Below are 27,048 nucleotides of genomic sequence, written 5' to 3' on the forward strand. Positions count from 1 at the left end.
CATCACCACCCCCTTTTCTGAATCTTAGAATATCCCCAGGCATCAGACTGGATCCGGAATTCTTTTGCGTAGCAGTACCCTTGCGCGTCGGTAGGCGTAGTCTGCGGCTCTGCGTCCGTCATCGGTGCCGTGATGACATCGCCGGAGTACTTAGACGCCGCCTCTGCGTGCTGACGTCAGTTCTTCTTTTTACCACGCCAACTAGCGCAGATCTGGAAAAAGTTGTACCCAAGTCACTTTTTGACTAACCTTTTGAGATCCTTTTTGATCCTTTTCTCGAAGTCTATCGACTCCGACGGTGCCGGTAGGGATGCCCGGGTTCAAGCCCTGCGCCGACTGCAACCGAATGATGTCGGTTACTGACCCCCCATTTCCAGGTGCTTGCACTGTTTGGGCCCGGACCACGACGACAAATCCTGCTCCGACTGCCGGGCCCTGACGTCTAAGGCTAGACGGGAGCGGTCCCGTAAGCGACTCTAGCTGCGGCAGTCTGCCCCGCGCCGCTCGAGGTCCCGGTCCGAAAGGAGGTAGAGATACCGGTCGCGGGGCCGGAGCGCCCACAGTTCCGGGAGTCGTCATCGGTCTTGGGGCTCGAAGTCCTAAGGTTAGAGGCACAAGAAGTCGAAGAGGCACCATCGCTCTTCTGATTCCCCCCGACGCTCGCGCAACACCCGCCGGTCCCTGGGCAGGACGCGACCCCGGGGGAGATTGCTGACTTCCCCATGGCCATGAGGTCGCTCGCTCCCCCGTCGGGTTCCGCGGCGCCTTCGGGCCAAGCGGTTCCGACTGGGTCCCCACGCCGGCCGGTTGCTTCGGCACCGGCACCGTCTGGGGCTTCAGCCTTGGCACCGTCGGCGACTTAGGTCCCGACGCCGCAGGGCCCCACTGGGTCCGGTTCCGGATCCGGGTCATCGCCGGTCGACTTAACGACCTCGCCGACGCTGAACCCTCGGGTGTCGCCCCCGGCGCCGTCCCTGGACGTCGTCGTCTCTGGTCCTGTCCTCTACGCCGATGGGAGATTTTTATTTCAATGACCCGGCCCCATCTTTTGAGCCTGAGTACCAGGCTGTGGGTGATGAAGAGGATTGGGAGGGGTCTGAGGACCCTCTGGCACAGGAGTCTCAGTCTTCTGTGCACTGGACAGGAGAGCTTGGGGAGGCCAGGGGGCTGGACACTTCGCCCGACACTGGCTTTGTCTCCCCTCCTAGCGTGGCTACGGAGGAGGGGGCAGCTTATAGGGTGGTGCTGACGAGAGCGGCCTGGGCTTTGAGCTCCCCGTCGCAGCCTTGAGGACTAACCTCCTCACTGAGGTCCTTCAACCGCAGTCAAGCTCGGCAGAGCTTGTGCTGCCGTTTAATGAGGCCGTATCAGACTTTTTTTGGGCACTTGGTCCAGGCCCGCCACAGGACAGCCTGTGGATAGGAACGTGGCCAGACGCCACCGCCCGGCTCCGGGTGACCCTTGCTTTCTGTCTACCCATCCCACCCCTGAGAGCCTGATTATCCAGGCCTCCAATTCCCAGACCGCATTCCCGTCGGCTCCCCCCGACCGGGAATCTAAGAGGTACGAGAATTACGGGAAGAAGATATTCTCCTCCCTGAGTTTGGGATTGCGGTCCGTTAATACCGCATGCCTCTTGGGCCGCTACACCCACTCTCTGTGGGACATGGTCGCGGACGTGCTGCCTACAGTGCCTGTTGGAGGTACGGGCTAGACTCGGCCAAGCCCTGGTGGAGGGCCGGGTTGCAGCACGGTATTCCATCCAGTGTGGGCTGGACACTACAGACTCTCTGGGCAGAGCGATGTCAACAACGGTGGCGATTCGTCGTCAAGCCTGGTTGAGGTCCACCAACTTCTCGGCTGATGTCCAAAACACACTTATGGACATGCCGTTCGATGACCGTCGCCTATTTGGCGACAAGGCAGACCATGCGCTTGAGCGCTTTAAGGACTCCAGGGCTACGGCCAAGACCTTGCGCCTCTCGAGCCCGCGCCAGCAAATGGGTGCCTTTCGCTCCTTTCGTGGCCAAGGAAGGGGCGTCCCCACACTTGCCGCCAGCCACGCACCGCAGCCTAATATCCAACACAGTGGCGGACGTGGAAACCGCCGTGGTGGTGGTCGGGGTCCACGGCGAGGCCAGTCCATACCTACCCCTGCAGCATCCGCCTCAAAACCTTCCTAGTTTGTGCTTTTCGGCACATGTGACGCCAGTGGGGGGCAGGGTTCGCCATCACCACTCCCACCAGCGCATTGTCACATTGGACAGGTGGGTGCTGCAATCGTGCGAAGGGGCTACTCCCTCCCCTTCGAGACGACTCCTCAAGCCATGCCACCGCAACACCACTGCGTATCGGGGAATCATTTGCGGCTTCTGCAGGAGGAAGTTTCGTCCCTCTTGGCCAAGGGGGCCATCGAGCGCTTTCCTGGGCCAGAAGTAGGGTGTGCTTGCTACTCCCACTACTTTCTGTTACTCAAGAAGGGCAAAGGGGGCCTACGCCCTATCTTGGACCTACGGAACGTCAACGGCTTCCTCCGGAAGGAGAAGTTCAAGATGCTGACGTTGGCTCAGGTTTTGGCTGCCCTAGACCCTGGAGACTGGATGGTAGCGCTGGACTTGCAAAACGCTTATTTTCACATCCCCGTCCTGCCGGCCCACCGGTGTTACCTGCGGATCACGGTAGGCCACGAGCACTTTCAGTTTACCGTGCTCCCCTTCGGCCTTACCAGCGCCCCACGGGTGTTCACGAAGGTGATGGCGGTGGTCGCAGCTCATCTGCGCAGGTTAGGGGTTTCAGTCTTCCCCTACCTCGATGACTGGTTGTTGAAGGCGGGCTCGCCCCAGACAGTTGTCAGCCACCTCCAGACGACGGCAGACCTCTTGCACCAGCTGGGGTTCTCCATCAATGTGCCGAAGTCACACCTGTGTCCCTCTCAGAAGCTCCTTTTCATCGGAGTGGTTCTCGACTCGGCGCAGTTTTGGGTTTATCCGCCCGAGCAGCGGGTTCGGGATATACAGGCTCTGATTCCAATCTTTCAGCCTTTATCCCGACTTTCGGTCAGGTTGACTCTGCGGCTTCTGGGGCTGATGGCTTCCTGCATCCTTCTGGTGCATCACGCCCATTGGCGGATGCGGGCTCTGCAGTGGGACCTGAAGTTTCAGTGGGCCCAGCATCAGGGCAACCTGTCCAACCATGTCCTGATCTCGGAGGGCACTGCGAGACATCTGCAGTGGTGGCTAACGGACCGCGACTGGGTCAGTGGCACATCCCTCTCCCTTCCCCAACCGGAGCACGTAGTTGTGATGGACGCGTCCCTCCACGGCTGGGGAGGCCACATGGGAGAGGCGGAGATCAAAGGCCTCTGGTCTCCGGCGGAGTTCCGGCTCCATATCAACCTTTTGAAGCTGCGGGCGATTCGTCTAGCACTGAAGGCATTCCTCCCCTCTGTCCGGGGGAGTGTAGTGCAGGTGTTCACGGCAGTGGGGAGAGCCTTGGTTAGATCTATTCGCCACCGAAGAGAACGCGCAATGTCATCAGTTCTGCGCGTTGGAATTTCCAAGGGGGCACTCGCTCGGGTACGCTTTCCGTCGCGAGTGGAGTTGCGGTCTGTTGTACGCCTTTCCACCTATACCACTAATGCCCAGAGTGCTGAAGAAGATCAAGCGCGACTGGGCACAAGTCATCCTTGTGGCTCCGGACTGGGCACGAATTACTGGTATCCCGAGCTACTCAGTATGTCAGTCGATTCCCCGGTTCGTCTGCCTCTTCAGGAGGACCTTTTGACGCAGCAGCAGGGGACGGTCCTCCACCCGAACTTGTCCAGTCTCCACCTCCATGCTTGGAGATTGAGCGGCGACAGTTGAGGCCATTTGACTTGCCTCCTGAAGTCTGTAACATCATTCTGGCAGCCAGGCGTTGTGAGAAGTTGTCCTGATATATGATGCTCACTAGTTCTAGTGATCAACTTGTATCAGTCCAAACAACCCTTATGGTGATTGGTTGTAAGTCAACCTTATAGACCAGCTATCCTAATGGTAGCATGGACAAAGCAGTCTTTAGGCTAAACTCTTTTGGCATGTGAAGCCAGCTGTTTTACCACATATACCCCCTTGAATACCAGATGAAAGGACACCACACAGGTTGTTATGAAAATAAACAATATATTTATTAATAACAAACACCTCTGAACTCTTAATGAGATCAGAGGGCTAAGCACATGACAAGACTCTTAGGAAAAATACATTTAAGTTGCACGAATTACAATGTTGCCCTAGGTACGCAACAAACCATATACTAAACAAGTGGTATAAGGAAGTTGATAGAAGGAATGTAGCTGTCCAGAGGCTGTAGGATCGCTGAGACTACACTACCCTAACTTTAGGTAAGAAATAGGAGGCCCACGGAACGCGTGTGCCGAGTGTGAACTCACACGCGAGATGCGTACAAACGTCTATGGACAGTACAGTTTACGAAAAAGGTGAGTACGGACAATCCTGACTAGGTAGGACTAAAACGACTGGAAATCTGGACACTAGGAGAGTCAATCTACCCTTGAGCACCAAAATGCTCTTGTTATCTCACCCACGGGCTGCGGGTACATAGGTGCGAAGTCGTGTCGGGTTTCTGCGTTGAAGTCTATGGAGCCTGAAAGAAAAGATGCTGCAGGCGACCAGGAGGAAGATGTCCGGTGTGATCCAAGGGTGGATCAGTGAAGAGGAGAACCTGAAAGCAGAGGGGACAATGTTCAAAGTCACTAGCCAGTGACTGGAGTGGAACCAGGAAGGAACCAGATGCTGTTGTCTCGATCAGGTGAAGAGTGGGCGCTTGACTCTGCAGCCAAGTGCACCAGGAGGTGTCTTCGAGGACCAGGATGGAGGCACGAGCTGTCCCGCGCAGGCTCTCGCTGTCGGCAGTGTTGGTTCCGGATTCGGCGTCAACAGGCCTTGGCAAAGGCAACCCACGCGGTGAGTGGAAAAGGCGTCTGGTGCGGACCAGGAGAGTCCGGGGTACTTCTTCTTTGCAGGGAAGCAAGGGCCAGTCTGGAGCAACCAGACCAGCGTCGTAGATGTCGTGGATCGTCGTCTAGGAGGTCACTAGCCAGCCTGCAAGTGACCAGACAACGCGTTGAGCAGCAATCAAGCAAAAGGGCCCCACGCAGATCTCGTGGATGCTGGAGGGCTGATCGTCTGTGCAGGAGCTGCTCGGGGCTGGGGCTTCTCAATCCCCAAAGCACTTCGTCGAGGATGCCTCTGAAGTCGTGCTGGAAGCGAAGTGCAGTCTCTAAAAGATGGCAGGTCCCACGTGTCTCGTCGCACCCACGGATCTCAGCTGTGCTGCAGAGGTAGGTAGAGGTCGGAGAGGTCTGCAAGTCCGGGTCCCGTCTGGCTCTGAAGTCTGGATCCACTCGGGAAGACGACTAAGTGAACCGCTGGAACGCTTGATGGTGCCTGCTTGTGCAGGGTGGACACTCCTTGCCCACAAGGGAGATTTCTTCAGTCTTCTGTGGAGCAGAACGTCGAAGTCCAGAGTTTCTTCTTGTAGAGTTTCAAATCAGGATTAATCTAATTTGGAATGGGACCAGCTCCTACCTTTATTCTCCTAAAGGGGGCTGTACTATGACTAGGTCCCTCCTATGGGTGGGACCAGGAAGGGGGGTGGTTACACCCCCTATCCTTTGTCCGGTTTCGCGCCAGAGCTGGGGCTGGAGTGCCCCAGCAACTGGTTTGAACCGGTGTATGCACAGGGCACCTTGTGTGCCCCAGGCATGTCTCATTCCTTTCAGGCATGTCCTCCCTAATACACAAAATCCTGTCTGGGTGGTGCTAGCACCTCCCAAGGCAGGAAACCCTTTGTCCAAGCCTCTCTCGCTGGAAGGACTCCCAGCAGCAGGAGGTCAGACTTGTTTCTGTGGTGGCAGCGTCCATTTTGTAATGCTGAGGCTCGAGTTAACTTTAACCGGGGTTCACAGTTACATACATGTCGTGTCCCTCTAGAAGGGTGGAATGCTACCCCCGTCGCTAGAGTTGGCGAGTGGGTAGTATTCCAATTCGTATGACGCCTTACTCGACATGTTTTGATAATTCTATGCCAAAGTTAGCAATAACCGCGAGGATTATAATGCACTTTAGAGTATATGGTATAGCGTTATCATGGAAACAGCTAAAGGACTTGGTTCCGAAAGCTGCAGACAGGCTCAGCTCATGCCAGAGCACTATCTCACATAATTCCAAGCACTCTGCCTCCAGGATTGTTAAGGCCTGCCATAGGAGTGACTTACAGGAGTATATGTGTCCATTTTAGGTTTAGATATAGGTATACTATATCTAAAGCAAAGGGTGATTAAACCACCTTGCCCCAGCTGATTGATCAGCCAGTTGTGTCAGATTTGGATGGCCAGCCTGGGGTGGCATAATACATGCTGCAGCGCCTGGTAGGCCTTGGGTGCACCTATGCCCTGGGTACCTATGGTTCACTGTACAAGGACTTACAAGAGTGACCCAATACCAGTTGGTAAATGCACCTAAAGTACATGGATGTCAATTTAGAGAGAGAACAGCTAGGCTGTGGGTCTGATTAGCAGGCCCACAGCCAGGGAAAGTTGTAAACCAGTGAAGCAAAAAGCAAAAATCTGGGGTCACCGTAGGATTGCAGACTGTACTCTCCTACAGGCGTCCCTCCACAAAGTCGGTATACGCCTGCAGGTGGAAAAGATTTGTGGCATGGTGCACAGAAAAGGCTGTGGATCCTCTCTTTGCCCCTCTTTCTGAGGTTCTTCTCTTCCTTCTTTCTCTTGCCCAGCAGGGCTCTGCTCTGGGCACTATCAAGGGCTACCTTTCTGCCCTTTCAGCCTTTCTAAGCCTGCCTGATCAACCATCTTTGTTCAAGTCCCCTATTGTGAATAGATTTCTGAAGGGCATCACACACACATTTCCACCTGTTCCCTTCTTGATCCCTCAGTGGGACTTGAACCTGGTTCTTACTTTTCTGATGTGCGCTCCCTTTGAGCCACTTCACAACTTTCCTATCCGCCTTCTTACTTTGAAGACTGCTTTACTGGTTGCCATCACCTCTGCCAGGAGACTGAGTGAGCTCCAGGCTCTATCTTCTAAACCTCCTTTCCTTTCGGTCCATCGGGACAAGGTTGTGTTGCGGAGAAGGCCCTCTTTCCTGCCCAAGGTAGTCACAGCCTTGCACATCGGGCAGTCCATCACCTTGCCCACCTTCTTTCCGCCTTCGCATCCCTTGAAAGAGTAAGAGAGGCTCCACTGTCTGGACCCGAAACGTGCGCTCTCTTACTATCTGGATCGCACACGCCAATTCCGGGTGGATGACCAACTCTTTGTTGGTTACGTGGGCGCTAAGAAGGGAAAGGTGGTGCACAAGCGGACCATCTCGCGGTGGATCATCTTGTGTATCCAGGCGTGTTACTCCTTGGCTAAGAAGGAGCCCCCTGTTGGGCTAAGGGCTCATTCCACTCGGGCCATGGCGACTACAACTGCCCTGGGCCGAGGAGTGCCCTTGCAGGACATTTGCCAGGCAGCTACATGGGCCTCGCTGCACACGTTTGCAAGACACTATTGTCCGGACAGCCAAGTTCGGAGGGATGGCTTCTTTGGCCGTTCCGTCCTCCAGGACTTTCTGGTGTGATTATTGGTTCGCAGACCCACCACCGGGGTTGGCATTGCTGGGGTATCTATTCTAAGGTAAGGAATCTATCACTAACGTGTCTCTTTCAGATGCACAAGTTACTACTTGTGTAACGATATATCTCTAAGAGACATTAGTTAGTGATAGATTCCTTACCGACCCACCCATCCTCCCCGTTCTGCGAACCGATATCTTGGGTTAAGGTCATCCCCTTTCAGGGCCCTAGTTTCATTGGCACCAATGTTGGTTTTTAGCATGGCTCTGTGTTTCTGGCACGGAAAAGCTGTGTCTAAGAACTGACGTCAGCATGCGGAGGCGGCATCTAAGTACCTAGACGACGTCATCACGGCGCTGACGACGGACGCGGAGCCGCAGACGACGCCTACCGACACGCAAGGTTACTGCTACGCAAAAAATTTGCGGATCCAGTCTGACGCCTGGGGATATTCTAAGGTAAGGAATCTATCACTAACTAATGTCTCTTACAGATATATCATTACACAAGTAGAAACTTGTGCGACGCATATTTTCACATCCCCATCCTGCCGGCCCACCGGCGTTCCCTGCGGTTCATGGTAGTCCAGGAGCATTTTCAGATTGCCCTGCTCCCCTTCGGCCTTACTAGCGCCTCTCGGGTGTTCATGAAAGTGATGGTGGTCATCGCAGCTCATCTGCACAGGTCAGGGGTGTCAGTCTTCCCCTACTTTGACGACTGGTTGTTGAAAGCGAGCTCGCCCCAGGCAGTCGTCACCCACCTTCAGACTACGGCGGACCTCCTGCATTTGCTCGGGTTCTCCATCAACATGCCGCAGTCTCACCGGAGTCTCTCTCAAAAGCTCCCCTTCATCGGAGCGGTTCTGGATTCGACACGGTTTCGGGTTTATCCTCCAGAGCAGCGAGTCCGAGATATTCAGGCTATGATTCCAATCTTTCAGCCTCTATCCCGGGTTTCAGTCAGGATGACCCTCCGGCTCCTGGGCCTGATAGTCTCCTGCTTCCTGCTAGTGCAACATGCCAGATGGTATATTCAGGCTCTGCAGTGGAACCTGAAATTTCAATGGGCACAGCATCAGGGAACCTGTCGCATCATGTCCAGATCTCGGAGAGCACTGCACGAAAATTGCAGTGCTGGCTTACGAATCGCGATTGGGTAAATGGCAGATCCCTCTCCCTTACCCAAATGTAGCACACAGTGTTGATGGATGTGTCCCTCCCAGGATGGGTTGGCAACTTGGGAGAGGCAGAGATCAGAGGCCTCTGGTCTCCACCGGAGTCCCGGCTCCATATCAATCTTCTAGAGCTTTGGGCGATCCAACTTGCACTCCTTCCCACTGTCCGGGGAAGTGTAGTGCAGGTGTTCGTGGACAACACCACCGCCATGTGGTATTGCAACAAACAGGGCGGGGGGGGTTGTGGACTCTAGGTTAGGAGGCTCTGCGCCTATAGACATGGTTGGAACATCAAGGCATTACCTTGGTGGTTCAACACCTGGCAGGTTCTCTGAACACCAGGGCTGACAAACTCAGCCACCGGTGCTTGATTGATCACAAATGGGGTTTGAAATCTGACGTGACGCAAGGTCTCTTTCGGCAGTGGGGAGAGCCTTGGTTAGATCTATTCGCCACCGAAGAGAATGCGCAATGTCTTCAATTCTGCACGTTGGAATTTTCAAGGATTCAAGGGGCTTGAACCCTTATTTCGTTTACATTTCAGGGAAGAGCCAGAACTTCCAAAATTACTGGACACTGAGAAAAATACTCTTCACCTTGTCATTGCAATAAAATGTAAGATTCATCCCTTTGCAGTCCCAGTGTTTAGCTGAAGAGTAGGAGCGGTACATGTGCTTATGAGAGTATTGGCTTTTTCAGATAAAACCTGGATCGGCTGATCCAGCGGCCTTATAAATCAAGGTAAGATGTACACTCTAGAAGGGACTTAACGAGGAGGGCGTTTTATGCTAAATACTATAAGTAAGAATACTGTGTCATTTGTTATTTTCACAGCTTTCTGGTCCTGAGGAGAACCCCGTAGTTGGAGGGGTTCAAAACGCATCGACCTTTTGTAGTGGCAAATTGTTTGTTTATATTTTGTTAAGAATCAAAAAGTCTGTAATCATCAAAATTGTTTGTGTCTTTGGCCTATCTTTTGATGTATATCTTTTGATGTATATCTTTTGATGTATATCTTTTGATGTATATCTTTTGATGTATATCTTTTGATGTATATCTTTTGATGTATAAAGTTTGATTGAAAAAAACATTTTTTTGTAATAAAGGGCTCAGTGTGTGGGTGGTTCGTATGGGAAATGTGACTTGGAGTATGGTTTGAAAGGTGCAAAAAAGCTTTGGTGTGAGTGGCTTTTGATATGAATACAAATCAGATAGTGTGTTGAAACAAGAGGAGTGGTGTGATGAGATGAGGATGATGATTATATGTGTAGAGTTTTAAGGAGATGACATTGTGGTTTTTGAAAACAATTGTTTTTGTCTATGGTTCAAAATACATTTTGATGAACTCAAATTAAATTTCTGTGAAGACATTGTTTTCTTTCAATGTTCTGGTTCTAAAAGGTGAATAATGGATCAGTACTGCCATTTTTGTTTTCTGCTGTGGAATTTCCAAGGCGGCACTCGCTCTGCGACGCTTTTCGTCAAGAGTGAAGCAGCGGTCTGTTGTACGCCTTAATGCCTATACCACTTCTGCCCAGAGTGCTGAAGAAGATTCGGGGCGGCTGGGCCCAAGTAATCCTTGTGGCTCCGGATTTGGCATGAAGATACTGGTATCCCTAGCTACTCAGCATGTCGATCGATCCCCCGATCAGACTGCCTCTTCGGGAGTATCTTCTGTCGCAGCAGCAGGGGACGGTCCTCCACCCGAACCTGCCCAGCCTCCACCTCCATGCGTGGAGATTGAGCGGCGAGAGTTGACAGCTTTTGATCTTCCTCCCGAAGTTTGTGATGTCATTCTAGCAGCCAGGCGTCCCTCCAATAAGACGGTATACGCCTGCAGGTGGAGCAAGTTTGTGGCATGGGTCACAGCGAAAGCTGTTGATCCCCTTTCTGCCCCTCTTTCTGAAGTCCTTCTGTTCCTTCTCTCTTTGACCCAGCAGGGCTCTGCTCTGGGCACTTTCAAAAGTTATCTTTCGGCCATCACCGTCTTTCTACGGCTTCCAGATCAGCCTTCTCTTTTTAATCCCCCGGTTGTTAATAGTTTCCTGAAAAGGCATAACGCACACGTTTCCCCCGTGCCTTTCATAATGCCTCAATGGGATTTAAATCTTTTCTTGACTTATCTGATGTGCGCTCCCTTTGAGCCCTTCATAACTGTCCCTTACGTCTTCTCACCCTAAAGACGGCTTTCCTGGTAGCTATTACCTCTGCCAGAAGAGTGAGTGAGCTCCAGGGTCTTTTTTTTAAACCACCTTTCCTTTCTGTTCATCCGGGAAGGTGGTTTTAAGGACCCATCTTCCTTTCATGCCAAAGGTTGTCACTTCCTTCCACATCGGGCAGACCATCACTTTGCCCACCTTCTTTCCGCCGCCGCATCCTTCAAAAGCGGAAGAAAGGCTCCACCGTCTGGACCCAAAACGTGCGCTCTTGTTCTATCTGAAGTGCACACAACAGTTCCAGGTGGATGACCAACTTTTTTTTTGCTACGTCGGCGCCAAAAAAGGTCGGCCCGTGCACAAACTAACCATCTCTCGGTGGGTTGTTCTGTGCATCAAAGCATGTTACTTGTTGGCTAAGAAGGAGTCTCCTGTGGGGCTGCGTGCCCATTCTACCAGGGCAACGGCAGCTACTACTACTGCCTTGGGACACAGCGTTCCCTTGCATGACATTTGTCAGGCAGCTACATGGGCCTCGCTGCACACCTTTGCCAAGCATTGCCTTGACAGTCCAGTATGGGGAGACTGCTTCTTTAGCCGTTCTGTTCTCCGTGACTTTGCGGTGTAATCTTGTTCGCAGACCCACCACTGGAGTTGGTATTGCTCGGATATCTATTCTAAGGTAAGGAATCTGTGACTAACATGTCTTTCAGATGCACAAGTTACTACTTGTGTAACAATATATCTGTAAGAGACATTAGTTAGTGATAGACTCCTTACCGCCTCCCGCATCCTCCCCGTTCTGCAAACTGATTTCTAGGGTTAAAGCTTTCGCTTTCAGGGCCCTAGTTTCATGGCACCAGTGGTCAGTTTCTTGCATGGCTCTGCGTTCCTGGGGTGAATAGATCCAACCCCAATAGTTTAATGTCTCTAGTTGGGTAAGGAATTAAATGCCTTTGTAGGAATAAATGCCGTTGCTGACGCGTTTCGAGTCCTGGTATTTCAATTACAGGACTCTCTTCAGGGCGGGATTAATCATTTCCATGGGAAACTGTTTGGAACAACAAAAAACGAAGTGATTTTTAGTGAAATTCCTCAATCCGTTAAACACTGATGCTGCATAAACTTGGTCATTGTGGGCAACATACCTTCATTTGGCACCCTTGTATGAACTGAATAGGGATATTCAATCATTTATACACCAATGGTTTTTATTGTAATCAATTCTGTTTGTAAATGTATTGAGTTGTTCAACATGTGATTATTTGTATAATGCATAATTTATGTTTTGTGTTTATATTGTACAATTCATATTGTTGTTTACGTTACAGTATAGTCATTTTGCACACTGTTTAGTTGATAATGTTTTCTTTCTTTGCCAAATTTACAATCAAAACTTTAAAATTTAATAAAGAAAAGGCATGAGTAATTGCCAGGATAAACCTACAAAGTTGTGTTTATCTTGTTTCACACAAATAAATGTGCAGAAATGACTAGAGGCCTAGGTACAATTTTCTCTATTTCTTCAATTTCTGGCCCTACCTACCCTCTAACCCTCAGGGCCAAACCCCTTCCTTTTTTACACGTGTTTGGGAACATGGCACACAAGGATGTGTCATGTTGTGTTATGACTTTTGTCTGCACCAAAACACGCAGCCTGCAATGGCAGCCTTGCATGTGTTTGGTGATGGATCCCTTAGTGTGACACAATTTGGGTTTCAGTTCTTGGGAACCCTCTTTAGTATCTCAGGCCCTAGGTACCAGAGGTACCATTTGCTAGGGACTTACAAAGAGTGCTAAAGGTATTGCCAATTGGGGGAAACAATTGTATAGTTTTCTATAGGTCTGGCACTGGGGATCTAAGTAGCAGGGACCCAGTGCACTTCCAGTCGATATCACATCAAATACCAGGCAAAAAGTGGGTGTAACCTTGTCAAAAGGGACACTTTCCTACATTATCACATCCCCATGGCAAATCAGTGAACTTCATGCACTTACCCTGGAAGAACCTTTCACCACAATAGAATATTCCTTAGGGCCGAACCCCAAGTTCCTTCCTAAGGTGGTCTCTAGTTTCCATCTTAATCTATAGTACTGCTAGTCTTCTTTCGACATCCACAGTCAGTAGCAGAACAAACTCTTCCTACTCTAGATGTCAGTAGTGAGCTTATGTATTACATTGACAGGACTAAGCCCTTCCGAAAGATACAACCGCTCTGTTTCTTTCTCCAAACCACATAAAGGGCGTGCTCTGGTCAAAGCAGGAATAGCATAGACCTCACTCAACCCTGTAAAAACTGAGATGCTATGACTATCTTAGGTAATGTTCCTATAGCTGAAATCTGTAAAGTAGCTAATGGGTCTTTTTACCACACTGTTACTAAACATTACTGTGTATATGTTTTAGCCCGCCAACAAGCTAGAGTTTGCCATGCCATTTTACGTACACTATTCCAGTCTTCAGCAATATCTCAGGGCTAGCCACCACATTAAGGGAAGACTGCTTTGGACAGCAGGTGTATCTATGGCTACAAATGCCGCAAATGGAAAATGTTACTTACCCTGTAAGTATGTGTTTGCGGTATGTAGGGCTGTGCACATGCACCCAATCTCAACCCCTGAAGGACTTAGCAATTACAGACACTTTTTTATCTTTACTATTCTTTTGCCTGGTCATCTTTGCTGTATCTCCATGCTCCGTCTACATACTCGCTCTTTGGTTGGAAAAAACAATTTTAACAATGGAGCCGATGCCTACGCATATTACGAATAATTGATAGTCACTATACCGCCTGACTGAAATGACTTCTTCGAAGAAAAATAACATGCGCGTGTCCGAACGCAGCACTAGATGGCAGGAATATGCACAGCATGTGAATCTACAGCACTACATGCCACAAACAGATGCATATACAGTAAATAACATTTTCCTATCCGGAAAACATTGTCATAAGCATATACCTACCTCAATCCATTCTTTTTGATAATCGACAGATGCCTTAAAACTTTTTATTTGCTTTTTAATACAGTGCCCGATCCAGATAATAAAAATATTATTTACACAAACTTTTTTTAAGGGGACAACCCCCATTTTACTATGAATTGTTACAACATGTTTGGTTAATTTTGGGCATTGTATTTTAGAGGTATCTGACAGAGACTAATAATTATAGATTCTTTACCTTAAAATTACCCCAGACGTCAGACTGGATCCGTAGAATTTTTCTTCAGCAATAATCCTGCGTGTCGGTGGGTGGCCTGGATGACTCTGCGTCCATAGGCGGCAGCGTGGTCACCAGGATGACGTTGCGGTGCCAGTTCTTTCTTTTTCCGCGCCAGCCTACAGCAGATCCGGAGAGAGCTTGCCCCTAATTCACTTTTTGACTTTTGTCGACTTTTTTTTCCTCCTCTTTGACTCCCGGTGCTCAAGGGATGTCCAAATTCGAACCAGCTTCAAGCCATGCGACTCCTGTCACAAGCCGATGTCTGTGCCGTGCCCGCACCTCGTGTGCATCTGGTGCCTGAAACGCGACCACTACCCAAAGTCGTGCTCCAACTGTCGGGCCTTTGCAGAGCGGTCCCGAAAGCTTTTGGAGGCCGGGCAGTCAGCTCTGCGTCGTTCCCGGTCTCGCTCGAGGGGAAGGTCGCGGAGCCACCACACATCGTCCAAGTCTTCGCACTCTTCGGGTAAGTCAAAGCACAAGAAGAAGGTGGGAGGCACCGTTGCTGTTCTCCTTCTCCCTGTCTGTTAGCTGACGTGAGACAGGATCCGGAGCGTTGTCACTCTAAGGCTCAGTCACCTGACTCGGGGAGGACTCCGTGCCTCCCCCGTTGCCAGGAGCCATGGCATCCCCTGCCTAGCTTTGTATGTTCTACGAAGCCCTCCACTGTTTATTTGGGTAGCCCAACTCCGCTGATGCGCCTTCGGACCCAACAGAGTCGGTTGGGGGCCTTGGGCCTTCGATGCTGGTAGCTCTGGCCCCGGTGGGCCCCAGTGGATCCAGGCCTGGATCCGGAACAACGCCGGTTGACCTTACTCAGCCTTCCCTGGCGTCGATCCCAGTGACAACGCCCCCAGCTGTGCTCCCTGCCAACGCCATCCCCATCCCGGAGATGGAGCGACGTCAACCGTCAACAAATCCAACACCGGAGGGTACTTTTGGTCTTTTGTTCTTCCCATGTGTTCTCTATCACCCTGAAGGTGGTGATGAGGACTGGGAGGGGTCACTGGACCCTTTAAAAGAAGAACCGGACTGGAGAGAGGAATTGGATGACACCACTGGTCTGGACACCTCCCCAGATCTTAGCATGCTTTCTCCCCCTACCGTGACTACGGAGGAGGGAGCGTCCTATGCAGTGGTGGTGCGTAGAGCAGCTGAGGCGTTGGGCCTGGAGCTATCTACAGTGGCAGTCTGGACTAACCTCCTGCCAGAGGTGCTTCAACCGGCGGCAACTTCCTCTGAACTTCTCTTGCCCTTCTATAAAGCCCTCACAGACGTCCTTCTGGGCACTTGGTTCAAGCCCAGCACAGGGGTTCCTGTGGAACGGACGATTGTCAGCCGCCACCAGCCGGCTCCGGACGATCCCATTTTCCTCACCTAACACCCTTCCCATGGGAGCTTGGTGGTCTAGGCTTCTTCTTCCAAGGGGACATTCCCTTCTGCACCCCGGACAAGGAATCCAAGAAGCTGGATCATCTTGGAAAAGCGCATGTTCTCTTCCTCTAGCTTGGCACTGCAGTCTGTGAAAACTGCATGCCTCATGGGCTGATAATCCCATACCATCTGGGATACGGTTGCGCAAGTGCTGCCTCAGTGCCTGGAGCATGCCCGAGCCGTCCTCTCCCAAGCTGTGGCAGATGAGTGATGCAGCAAAATTCACATTTCGCTGTGGACTGGATACCACAACTAACTGGGCAGAACGATTGCCACGCTGGTTGAGGACGTCTGTTTTTTCGGGGGATGTGCAGTCAGTTCTGCTGGACATCCCCTTCGATGGCAGTCACCTTTTTGGTGAGAAGGCAGACTCTGCGCTGGGACGATTTAAGGATTCTTGGGCTACGACCAGATCCTTAGGACTCGCTGCATCCTCCCGTCCACCTCTGCCTTCCGTTCGTGGCTACGGAAGTGGCACCCTACCACATCTAACCCAGTCCAGCAACTGGCCCACGCAAGCTGCCCAGCCTCTGCGTGGCCTCGGACGTGAGACCCAGCAACATGGGTCTGGGACCCAGCAGGCGGGCGGGCCAGCCAGTCCACCCTTGCCCCACCTGTAGTAGCCTTCAAACCCTCCTAGTCTGAGTTTTCAAGCCCATCAGGAGCCAGTGGGTGGCAGGATTCACCATCACGTCAGACAGGTGGATTTTGCAGATAGTCCTAAGGGGCTAATCCCTCCCCTTCGAGACTACCCCTCCCTCCATGCCACTGTCTTTAAATCGCATGTCTGAGGATCATTTGGCACTTCTCCGCCAGGGAATCTCAGCTTTCTTAGCCAAGGGAGCTATCAGGAGGGTCCCTGCGCCAGAAGTAGATTATGGTTGCTATTCCCGCTACTTTTTGGTGCCCAAGAAGGACAAAGGCCTGCGTTCTATCCTAGACCTCAGGGACCTCAACCGCTTCCTGCGGAAGGAGAAGTTCAAAATGCTAACCTTGGCTCAGGTCCTATCTGCCCTGGACTCTGGATGGTGGTGTTGGACTTGCAGGACTCCTATTTTCACATCCCCGTCCTGCCAGCCCACAGATCTTAACTATGGTTCTCAGTAGGCCACAAGCATTTTCAGTTCACCGTGGTCTCCTTTGGCCTTATCAGGGCCCCTCCGGTGTGCACGAAAGTGATGGCGGTGGTCGCAGGTTCCAGTCTTCCCCTATCCTGACGACTGGCTGTTGAAGGCTGGCTCGCCCCCGGCTGTCCTCTCCCACCTCAAGACTACGGCAGACCTTCTGCATTCTCTGGGGCTCACTATCAACGTGCACACTTGACTCCCTCTGTCGCTCCCTTTCATCGGAGCTGTTCTGGAGACAGTGCGGTTTCGGGCCTATCCTCTCGAGCAGCGAGTCCAGGATAATCGGGCTATGATACCTTTGTTTCAGTCTCTATCTCGGATTTCAGTGAGAATGACCCTGAGGCTACTGGGCCTAATGGCCTCCTGCATCCCGCTGGTGGATCATGCCAGATGGCATATGTGGGCTCTCCAGTGGGACCTGAAGTTCCAGTGGGTGCAGCATCAGGGGAATCTCTCCGACTACATCCAGATCTCTGAGGGAACTTCGCAACAACTGCAGTGGTGGTTAACAAGCCAGGATTGGGTCAGAGGCAGATCCCTCTCCCTTCCCCAACCTGACCTCTCGGTGGTTGCCATGCATAACTCCTGGGATGGGGTAGCCACCTGGGAGAGTTGAAGATCAGAGGAGTCTGGTCTCTGGTGGAGTCCGGGCTCCATATCAACATGTTGGAGCTTCTGGCAATTCACTTGGGACTGATGGCATTTGCTCCCTCCCTAAAGGTGAAGGCAGTGCGGGTTTTGCAGTGTGAATCCTATTCTGGATTCACATGCTGTGCATTATTCCGCCATCTAGTGGTTTGGTTCAGAATTGTCTCCTTTTTTTGGGGGGGGGTCGCTGTCGACCACCATTTGGTGCCAGGTACGTCCCCTGTGTGACGTCAGATGGTATCCTGGAGATCGATGTGCGTGGTAGCCATCTTCAGATTCTTTTTTCCGCAGTTGGGTCTGGAAGCACGACGGGAGTCTGGGAAGAAAGTTTTGTTTTTTCCCGAAAAACTTCAAGAAAAGAAGATTATCCCCGAAAGTTCAACAGAACAGCGTCAAGTAACAACACGCGATTGTGTGCAGAGGCAGACCACCAATAATTGGCAACACACGAGGCTCACTTCAGGACACAAATGGCGAGGTAGGGGCCATGAAGAAGACCCCTTTCAAATTGTGTCCGAAGTGCCACCAGAAGAACGCACAACAAGGCCCACACACCGTGTGCAACCTCTGCCTGCCGTTAGATCACCAAGACGAAGATTGTGGGGCCTGTTCAGCGTTCCTGCCAAAGACTCTCAGGACGCGCCAGAACCAGAGAGTCCCACTAAACCACAATGTCGCAGGCCACAAAGAGACCTACCATGAGCGAAATGGAGTTCTCCAGCGACAAGGACCAGCTCGCAGCTCCAGCAGATTCGACCGGAAGGTTCGGACGTCTAACTTATAAAAAAAGGACACCGAAAAGAGACACGCTGATAAGTAGGCGAAGGAGTCGAAAGAGAAGACGGTGAAGGTAAGAAACAAAGCTCCATCAGAACCGAAGGGCCACGATCCAAAGCCGGCAGCCTCGACGCCGAACAAAAAGGTGATCGAGGGTCAGCCAAGATCGAAGGAAACCCACAGGACCTACCCAAAGGTCACCGATGAGGGAAAATTGCACAAGCAGCCGAAACCAAGGGTTGACGGCGAACCTGCGAAAAAAGGCATGATGCCGAAAACAACCATCAACGCCAAAAAGAAGAGAGTCCCCAGCCTCAGACGCCGAGAGGGCCCTCGAAGTCCAAAACAAAAGGAGAAGACTCAAGGAAGAAATGGCTGCTCTCTTACAAAGGAAGAGGAATTCTACGAGTCGTTAAAGGATTTCCAAATCCCTACAGCACCGAAGCAGAGCCGGAGAACGTCTCTGCCGAAGAGGCAGAAGACGCCGGAGAGGAGGAAGAGACTATCCTCAACTCCCCACCAACACAGGAACCTCGAAGCGAAGGTCCTGAGGAATACAGAAACTTACCGGAGGATGACGAGATCTAAGAAAACTTCGAAGATGACTGTAACGATCTCAACACCGAGAGTCCAGAGGAGGAAATCTGCTACTATCCCTCGAAAGCATCCCTCCAGATGACATCGCTTTCTACAACGAAGTGGTGAAGAGGGCAGCAAACCAGTTTGGGGTGCACCTGAAGGAAGAAAAAGGGGATACATGTTTCCTACTGGAAACACTGGCACCTACATCTAAAGGCACACAATACCCCCCCATGCTCCCAAGTATTTTGGACCAAGGCAAGGAGGTGTTCAAAGAACCAGCTTCCATCAAACGGATAACTCCTAGAGTTGAGAAGAAATTCAAACCTTTGACAAAATACCCTAAATACATACAGGGGAACGTTACAGCTGATTCAATCATCGTAAAGAACAGCCAGAAGGAGAGTAAATGCCGTCTCCAACACAGGACCTCCTCCAGAGAAGGAGAGCAAAAGGATGGACCTAGTGGGGAGAAGAATGGAAAAGGAGGCAGTAGTGCATTGCCAACTCAAATGCCTTGCTCAGTAGATATGGCCACCAACACTGGGATGAAATGGAGGAGTTTATCAACTAACTCCCAGAAGATGACAGGAAAAGAGCAAAGGCGGTCATCCAGGAGGGTAAAAATACAGTCAACAGATGCCTAAAACCTGCTCTAGACGCGGAAGATACCACAAGCAGGCAAATGTGCACAGGAACCATACTCCGGAGGCATGCCTGGCCCACGATCTCTTGATTCAAGCAAGAAGTTCAAACATCAATAATGAAGAGGCCCTTTAATGAACCGGAGCTATTTGGAGAAGAAGTGGATGAATCACTACAACAAATTAAGAAAGACAACAATGGGCAATGGGGGCCCTGCAACAAAGAGGTACTTTAAAAGGAGAAGGCTACTCTAACAGAAAGACCACTGGAAGAGGCAGCTTCAGCCAAAGCCAACAGCCACCGCAACAAAGCCAGGGGCAAAACCCTAACCAGCAAATGAGTCCGCAATCTAGCTACCAGGGATGGCAGCAGCAGAAGCAGCCCTTTAGAGGGCGATGTAACGGGAGAGAAAGAGGCCAAACCTCCAGAGGGAGAGGGAATGGCGCGAACTGACTCCAACACAAGAAGGGACCCACAAGACACCAGTGGGGGGAAGATTATCCCTTTACCACAATGAGTGGAATAGGATCACAACAGACAAATGGATACATTTGATACAACATGGATATTGATTAGAGCTAACAAACACACCTCCTGCAAGTCCTCCAAAAACCAAAAGACTATCACAATCAGAACAGACTCAGCTAAACACAGAGATCAAAGAACTGTACCAAAAACAGGCGATGGAGAGAGAGTACCAAAACAAGAATGGCACACAGGAGGCTACTCCCCATACTTCCTTGTACCAAAACAGGACCTAACCCTGAGACCAATCATGGACTTGTGATTCATAAACAAATTCATACGACTCAATACTTCAAAATGTGTACCCTTCAGGAAATAATCCTACAAATCCAAAAAGGGGATTTCTTGGAAACATTAGACCTCAAAGACGCTTATTTGCACATCTCGGTGAACAAAGCACACAGGAAGTACCTATGGTTCCTACACAACAGAATACACTATCAGTTCGAGGTACTCCCGTTCGTAATAAAATCAGCTCCACAGGTGTTCACAAAGTGCTTAGCAGCGGTGGCCTCACACCTAAGAAAGGACAAAGTCCACATATACCCCTACTTGGACGATTGGCTAATAAGGGGATGCACAAAACAAATATGCCTCTTTCACGTCCAAAAGACAATTCAAACACTGGAAAATCTGGCTTTCTCCATAAACCACAAGAAATCGTCAATCACCCTGGAAAAAGAAAAAACATTTCTAGGAGGAAGGCTAAATACAAAAGACTCAAAGGCGTATCCCACACATGAGAGGATACAAGCTATCCACAACGAAGCAGCCCTTTACCACAAGGAGCTGTCTCTGACAGTGGGAAGGTGTTGAAACTAATGGGCATGATGGCATCATTCTGCCCACTCATTCTCCACCCTCAACTACATTTGCGCCCATTCCAGGAATGGCTCACCAACAGCTGGTCCCAAGCCACAGGGAGTTGGGAGGATCTAGTGGTGGTTACACAAGGGGTGCAAGCACAGACAAAATGGTGGGCATCCAACAACATAGTACATGGATTAGCTTTCAGGGACCCAACTCCATCTGTGACAATCACAACAGATGCATCCCTCAACGGATGGGGAGCACATCTCAACAAGCTAAAAGTACATGGACGTTGGAGCGTACAAGCCTCCACGAAACACATCAACTACCTGGAGTTGAAAACGGTTCTTCTGGCAATAAAGGCATTCCAGAAACATATTCAAAAGATAACAATTCTGATATAAATAGACAACTCTACCACAATGTTCTACCTCAACAAGCAAGGTTGGACAAAGTATTTTCCTCTGAGCAAACTAGCACAGGAAATATGGCATTGGGCAGTACCGCGGGACATACATCTGCAAACTATACATCTAGCAGAATTAGACAACATCACAGAGGCCCAACTGAGCAGACCGAACTGCTCTCACAAATGGGAGCTAAATTAAACAATAACCCAGTACCTGTTCAACATCTGGCGAACACCAGTGTTAGACCTATTTTCAACAATACAGAACAAGAAATGCCAATACTTTGCCTCAAGGTTTCCACACCACCTGTCAAACGGAAATGCTCTTTCACTAAACTGGTCTCAGGCATTTGTTTACGCCTTTCCACAAATACCCCTAATACAAAGTGTACTGCAAAGGGCAAAAGAACCAGGGATAAACTTGATTCTCATTGCCCCTCATTGGCCAAGGCAAACATGGTACTCACCCCTCCTGGAACTATCCAAGGGACAAATGATCAGGATCAAACCTGAAAAAGACCTACTGATATTGCAACAGGGTATAATCTGTCACCCGGAGCCAGCAACGCTACAACTAGCAGCCAGACGCCTGAATACATAGAACTACCACCCCAAACCATGGAGCTACTCAGAGGCAAGAATGCAATCCACAAGAAAATGCTATACAGCAAAGTGGAAGCGATATACCACATGGTGCATCGCCAACAACAAAACAAGTACGATAAATACACAAGAAACAGTTATCACATATCTAACGTACCTCTTGGACAGTGGCATACATTTCTCAAGCCTAAAGGTGCACCTGGCTGCCATAGTGGCATACACAAGAGGAGAATCATGCAAGAGTTTTTTCACAAGACCAGTAATAAAAAGATTCCTAGAGGGAGCAAAAAGGATAGCTCCATCAAGAGCCACACCAGTACCGACATGGAGCTTGAATACCGTACTTTCCCAACTGATGAAAGGACCTTTGAGCCTATGCATTCAGCAGACATCAATCAAACCACCCTAAAGACAGTTTTCCACACAGCGATTACATCGCTACGCAGAGTGAGTGAATTACAAGCTTTAACAAAACAGGAACCCTACTTACAAATCCACAAGGATAAGGTAATCTTAATGACCAGCTTAAATATGACCAATATTGTTAGGACTCTGATTAGATTTGTCATGGGCACCTCGTTGGTGAGTTCATGAAGCCCTCACCCACCAACCTGGTTTGTGGCATGCTTCATCATCGGGCCCACCCAGTGACACCTAATGTGTCCCGGGTGTGCTGCAACGCCTGATTACAGCGGAGATGGCATTTTACTGAGAGTGCAGTGTGAGATGTAAAGTGAAGTGTGAGTTAAAACGGCTTGGCGAGGGTCCCAGTACCCGAGGGTAAATTAAATTGTAATAACTGGGCCCCCGTCAGCGGTTAAAATAAGGCTTGGGGATGTTTAAGGGAGGCTAGTTACCACCTCCTACAACCATCAGTTGGTCGACATGTTTCAGCCAGTGCCTTGAACTAAAACTGGCTTTCCTCAGGACCTTTTTAAAATAGAGTGTGGTGCAGGATAAAAGGGAGTGTAATCCAGGCTATGTGTTACACTCACTAAGGTGTTTCTCAAAGTGTGAGAGGGGATTCCCTTCTCATATATGCCTGTACCGACAACATTGAAGACCTAGACAAAACATGTAAGAAGAGGAGAGTCAAATAGACGTCTTCGCCACATAGTCATATACATAGAATGCCGAATCTACAGTGCTCAGTGGGTAGACTACAGTCGGCAAAAGTGTAATGGCACTGGTGGTACCATTATTATGATTATCGCAAATAATTGGGGGTGGTGTCGCTAAAACACGGGTATCACACATATGCATGAGATACAAAGTGTGATGGGGCGTAAGTAAACACTCTTACGCTTAGATTTTGCAGCCAATGCTTCCAGGAGTGAAGCGGTAAGGGGTTGACCCTGTAGGGGAAATAATGTTGGCCACTGGGAGTTAGAGACCTGTAAGGAGGGAAAAGCGCTTACCCAGAGATTGTTGCTTGGAGGTTGTCATACTCGCAGCTCACGCTGCAAAACGAAATGGTTACTTACCAGTAGGAGTAGTTTTGCAGTTTGAAGAGTTTTCTGGATTCACATGCGACCCACCCAGCCTACTCCTGCAAAAGCAGCAAACAGGTGGGGAAGAAAAGGACTACAGTGTTTATTAAGGACCATCGGAAGGATTTCAAAACAAAGTAACACAGAAAAAAGAATCCGAAGATGGCTACCACACACGTCGACCTCCAGGATACCGTCTGACATTAAACAGGGGACGTAACTGCCACCAAATGGTGGTCGACAGCGACCCAAAAAAATGTGAGACAATTCCGGACCCAATCACTAGATGGCGGAATAATGCACAGCATGTGAATCCAGAAAACTCTTCAAGCTGCAAAACTACTACTGGTAAGTAACCATTTCATTTTCAAAGACAACGCTACTGCCATGTGGTACTGCAACAAACAGGGAGGTGGGGTTTTGGACCCTTTGTCAAGAGGCTCTTCGGTTTGGACATGGCACGAACATCAGGACATGACCCTCCTGGTTCAACACCTGGCAGGTTCTCTGAAAACCAGAGCGGATGTACTCAGCGGTCAGTGCCTAGTGGATCAAGAATGACATCTTCACTCCGAGGTGGTGCAAGGTCTCTTTCAGCAGTGGGGAGAGCCTTGGTTAGATCTATTCACCACCCAAGAGAAGCGCCATGTCAACAATTTTGTGCATTGGAGTTTCCACAGCGACACTCGCTCTGCATCGATTTTCGTCGTGAGTGGAGTTGCGGCCTCCTTTATGCCTTTCTGCCTGTGCCACTTCTGCCCAAGGGCTGAAAAAGATCAAGCGCGACCGGGACCAAGTCATTCTTGTGGAACTGGACTGGGCATGAAGTCTAGTACCCTGAGCTCCTGAGCATGGCTATCGATGCGCCGGTCAGACTGCCCCTTCTGGAGGATCTTCTGTTGCAGCAGTAGGGGACTGTCCTCCACCCAAACCTGTCCAGCCTCCACTTCCTTTTGTGGAGATTGAGCTGCAACAGTTGACAGCTTTTGACCTTCCTACCGAAGTCTGGAATGTGATCTTGGCAGCCAGGCGTCCCTCCACTAAGACGGGACAGCCTGTTGATGGAACAAGTTTGTGGCATGGTGCACAGTAAAGGCTGTGGATCCCCTTTCTGCCCTCTTTCTGAGGCTAGTTTGTTCCTTCTCTCTTTGACCCAGCAGGGCTCGGCTTTGGGAACTCTTAAATGCTATCTGGCAGCCATTTTTGCTTTTCTTCGGCTACCAGATCAGCCCTCTTTGTTCAAGTCCCCTATTGTAAGTAGGTTATTTAAAGGCTTTATTCATCTCTTTCCTTCATCTCCTTTTATAGTACTTCGGTTTGGACTTGAACCTTGTTTTGACTTACCTTATGTGCGCACCCTTTGAACCTCTTCACAACTGTCCTCTTAGGCTTTTCACCATGAAAACTGCTTTTCTTGTTGCCATCACCTTATCTCGCAGAGTGATTGAGCTTCCAAAACCAACCTACATGAAGGAATGAAAGAAGTAGCCGAGTGGATGAAGCACAGCCGTCTGAAACTAAACTCAGACAAAACAGAAGTCCTTATATTAGGTACCTCCCCCTCCGCTTGGGATGACTCTTGGTGGCCAGAGGCCCTTGGAAAAGCACCCATCCCAACGGACCACGCACGGAACCTGGGCGTCATCCTGGACTCCTCACTCTCTATGAACAGACAAGTCAACGCCGTTTCATCATCATGCTTCAACATTCTTCGCATGCTCAAAAAAAACATTTCGCTGGATCCCCACCGAAACCAGAAAAACAGTCACTCATGCACTGGTTACAAGCCACCTGGACTACGGAAACACCCTATACGCCGGTATCACCGTAAAACTCCAGAAAAAACTCCAACGCATCCAGAACGCATCAGCCAGACTCATACTAGACATCCCGCGTAAAGACCACATCTCTAGTCACCTGAAAAACCTCCACTGGCTCCCTGTCAATAAGAGGATTACTTTCCGCCTCCTAACCCACGCACACAAAGCACTTTACGAACTTGGACCCGAATGCCTCAACACACGACTTTCCTTCTACACCCCCTCTCGCCAGCTACGATCTTCCAACCAAGCCCTTGCTACCGTACCTCGCATCAACAAAACCACCATGGGAGGTAGATCCTTCTCCTACCTCGCAGCTAAAACCTGGAACTCACTCCCCACTCACCTTCGTCTCACTCAGAACCACCTAGCATTCAGAAAGCAACTTAAAACTTGGATATTTGACAAGTAATTCCCCACCCTTCTTCAAGCGCCTTGAGACCCTCCGGGTATGTAGCGCGCTATACAAATCCTCTGACTTGACTTGACTTGACTTTCTTCTAAGCCTCTTTCTTTTCAGTGCCTCCGGAAGAAGTGGTGCTTCGAACGAGACCCTCGTTCCTACCGAAAGTTGTTACTCCTTTTCACTTTGAACAGACTATCACTCTGCCCTCCTTTTTCCCGACTCCGTACCCTTCCAAGGAGGAGGAGAGACTCACCCGCCTGGACCTGAAATGTGCGCTGCCTTTCTATCTTGACCGCAGGAAGGATTTCTGGGTGGACAATCAACTCTTTGTTGGCTATGTGGGTGCCGAGAAAGGTTGGGCTGTGCAAAAGCGTACCATCTCTCGATGGGTCATCCTTTGTATAAAGATTTGTTACACTTTAGTTTAAAAGGAACCTCCAGTCGTGCTGAGAGCTAATTCCACTAGAGCTACCGCAGCATCTACTGCTTTGTCACGTGGAGTCCCACTCCTTGACATCGTCCATGCGGCCACGTGGGCTTCTATGCACACGTTCACCAGGCATTACTGCCTGGATTGTCAAGTCCGGAGGGATGGTTACTTTGCCCGTTCTGTTCTCCAGATTTTTCTGGTGTGAACTTGGTTTGCGGTCCCTCCCCCGTGGTTGGTATTCCTGGGGTATCTATTCTAAGGTGGAGAAGTATGGCTCACTGGTTAGAGGAGGCAGACCCTGAAGCAGAGGTCCGACCCGGAACCAGGGTTCAATTCCTGATGCGGCATGGTCTTGAGCTCAAATGTCCACGGACTCGATAATTCTTGCTTAGGTGCCTACTCGAATCACGGGTTCACACTCTGCCACTCTGGGCATTAGCTTGCTTAATCTCCACTACGGGCCCCCCCCCCCCTCCCCCTCCCCGCGGCAGGATGCCTGGCTTTCACCTTGGGGATGCCCAGTACGGGTTATCTCACAGGGAAAAGCCAGGACGGGTACCCAAAACAAGCGCCGAGATGCCTCACGGTGATTCGAGCGCTATAAAAGAAGACATAACATAACACATAACATAAGGTAAAGAATCTATAACTAATAGCCTCTTTCAGATGAACAAGTTACTTACCTTTGGTAACGATTTATCTGTATATTAGGTATAGATTCCTTGCCGCCCCATCCGTCGTCCTCGCTCTGTGAACTGACTTTTTGGGATAGGGACTTCCTTGCATGGCCCTAATGTGGCACACCAGTGGTCAGTGTTTTCATGACGCTGTACTTGTGGTGTGAAAAGTGGTGTCAGAACTGACGTCAGCGTACAAGGGCGGCGTCTAAGTAAGCACAGCGACGTCATCCCGGCAACCAAGACGCCGCCGACAGGTGCGTACTCGACCAACGCCACCTACTGCTGAAGAAAAATACTTTGGATCCAGTCTGACGTCTGGGTGTAATTCTAAGGTAAGACATCTATAACTAATATATGTCTCTTACAGATACATCGTTACAGATGGTAAGTAACTTGTTCTCTATGCTCCATTTTTAAAATGTTCTGTGTTTTCAGATTGCTAATAGTTTTATGCAAATAAAATACAGAAAAA

General features: G+C 50.1%; 1 protein-coding gene across 10 annotated transcripts in view; it reads left to right on the forward strand.

Moving 5' to 3' along the window:
* The window catches only part of CLASRP (CLK4 associating serine/arginine rich protein), an 893,416-nt gene that overhangs the window by 508,995 nt on the left and 357,373 nt on the right, over positions 1 to 27,048 (forward strand). The window lies entirely within an intron of this gene.

Source organism: Lissotriton vulgaris, chromosome 9, assembly GCF_964263255.1.
Source record: "Lissotriton vulgaris chromosome 9, aLisVul1.2, whole genome shotgun sequence".
Classification (NCBI taxonomy): domain Eukaryota; kingdom Metazoa; phylum Chordata; class Amphibia; order Caudata; family Salamandridae; genus Lissotriton; species Lissotriton vulgaris.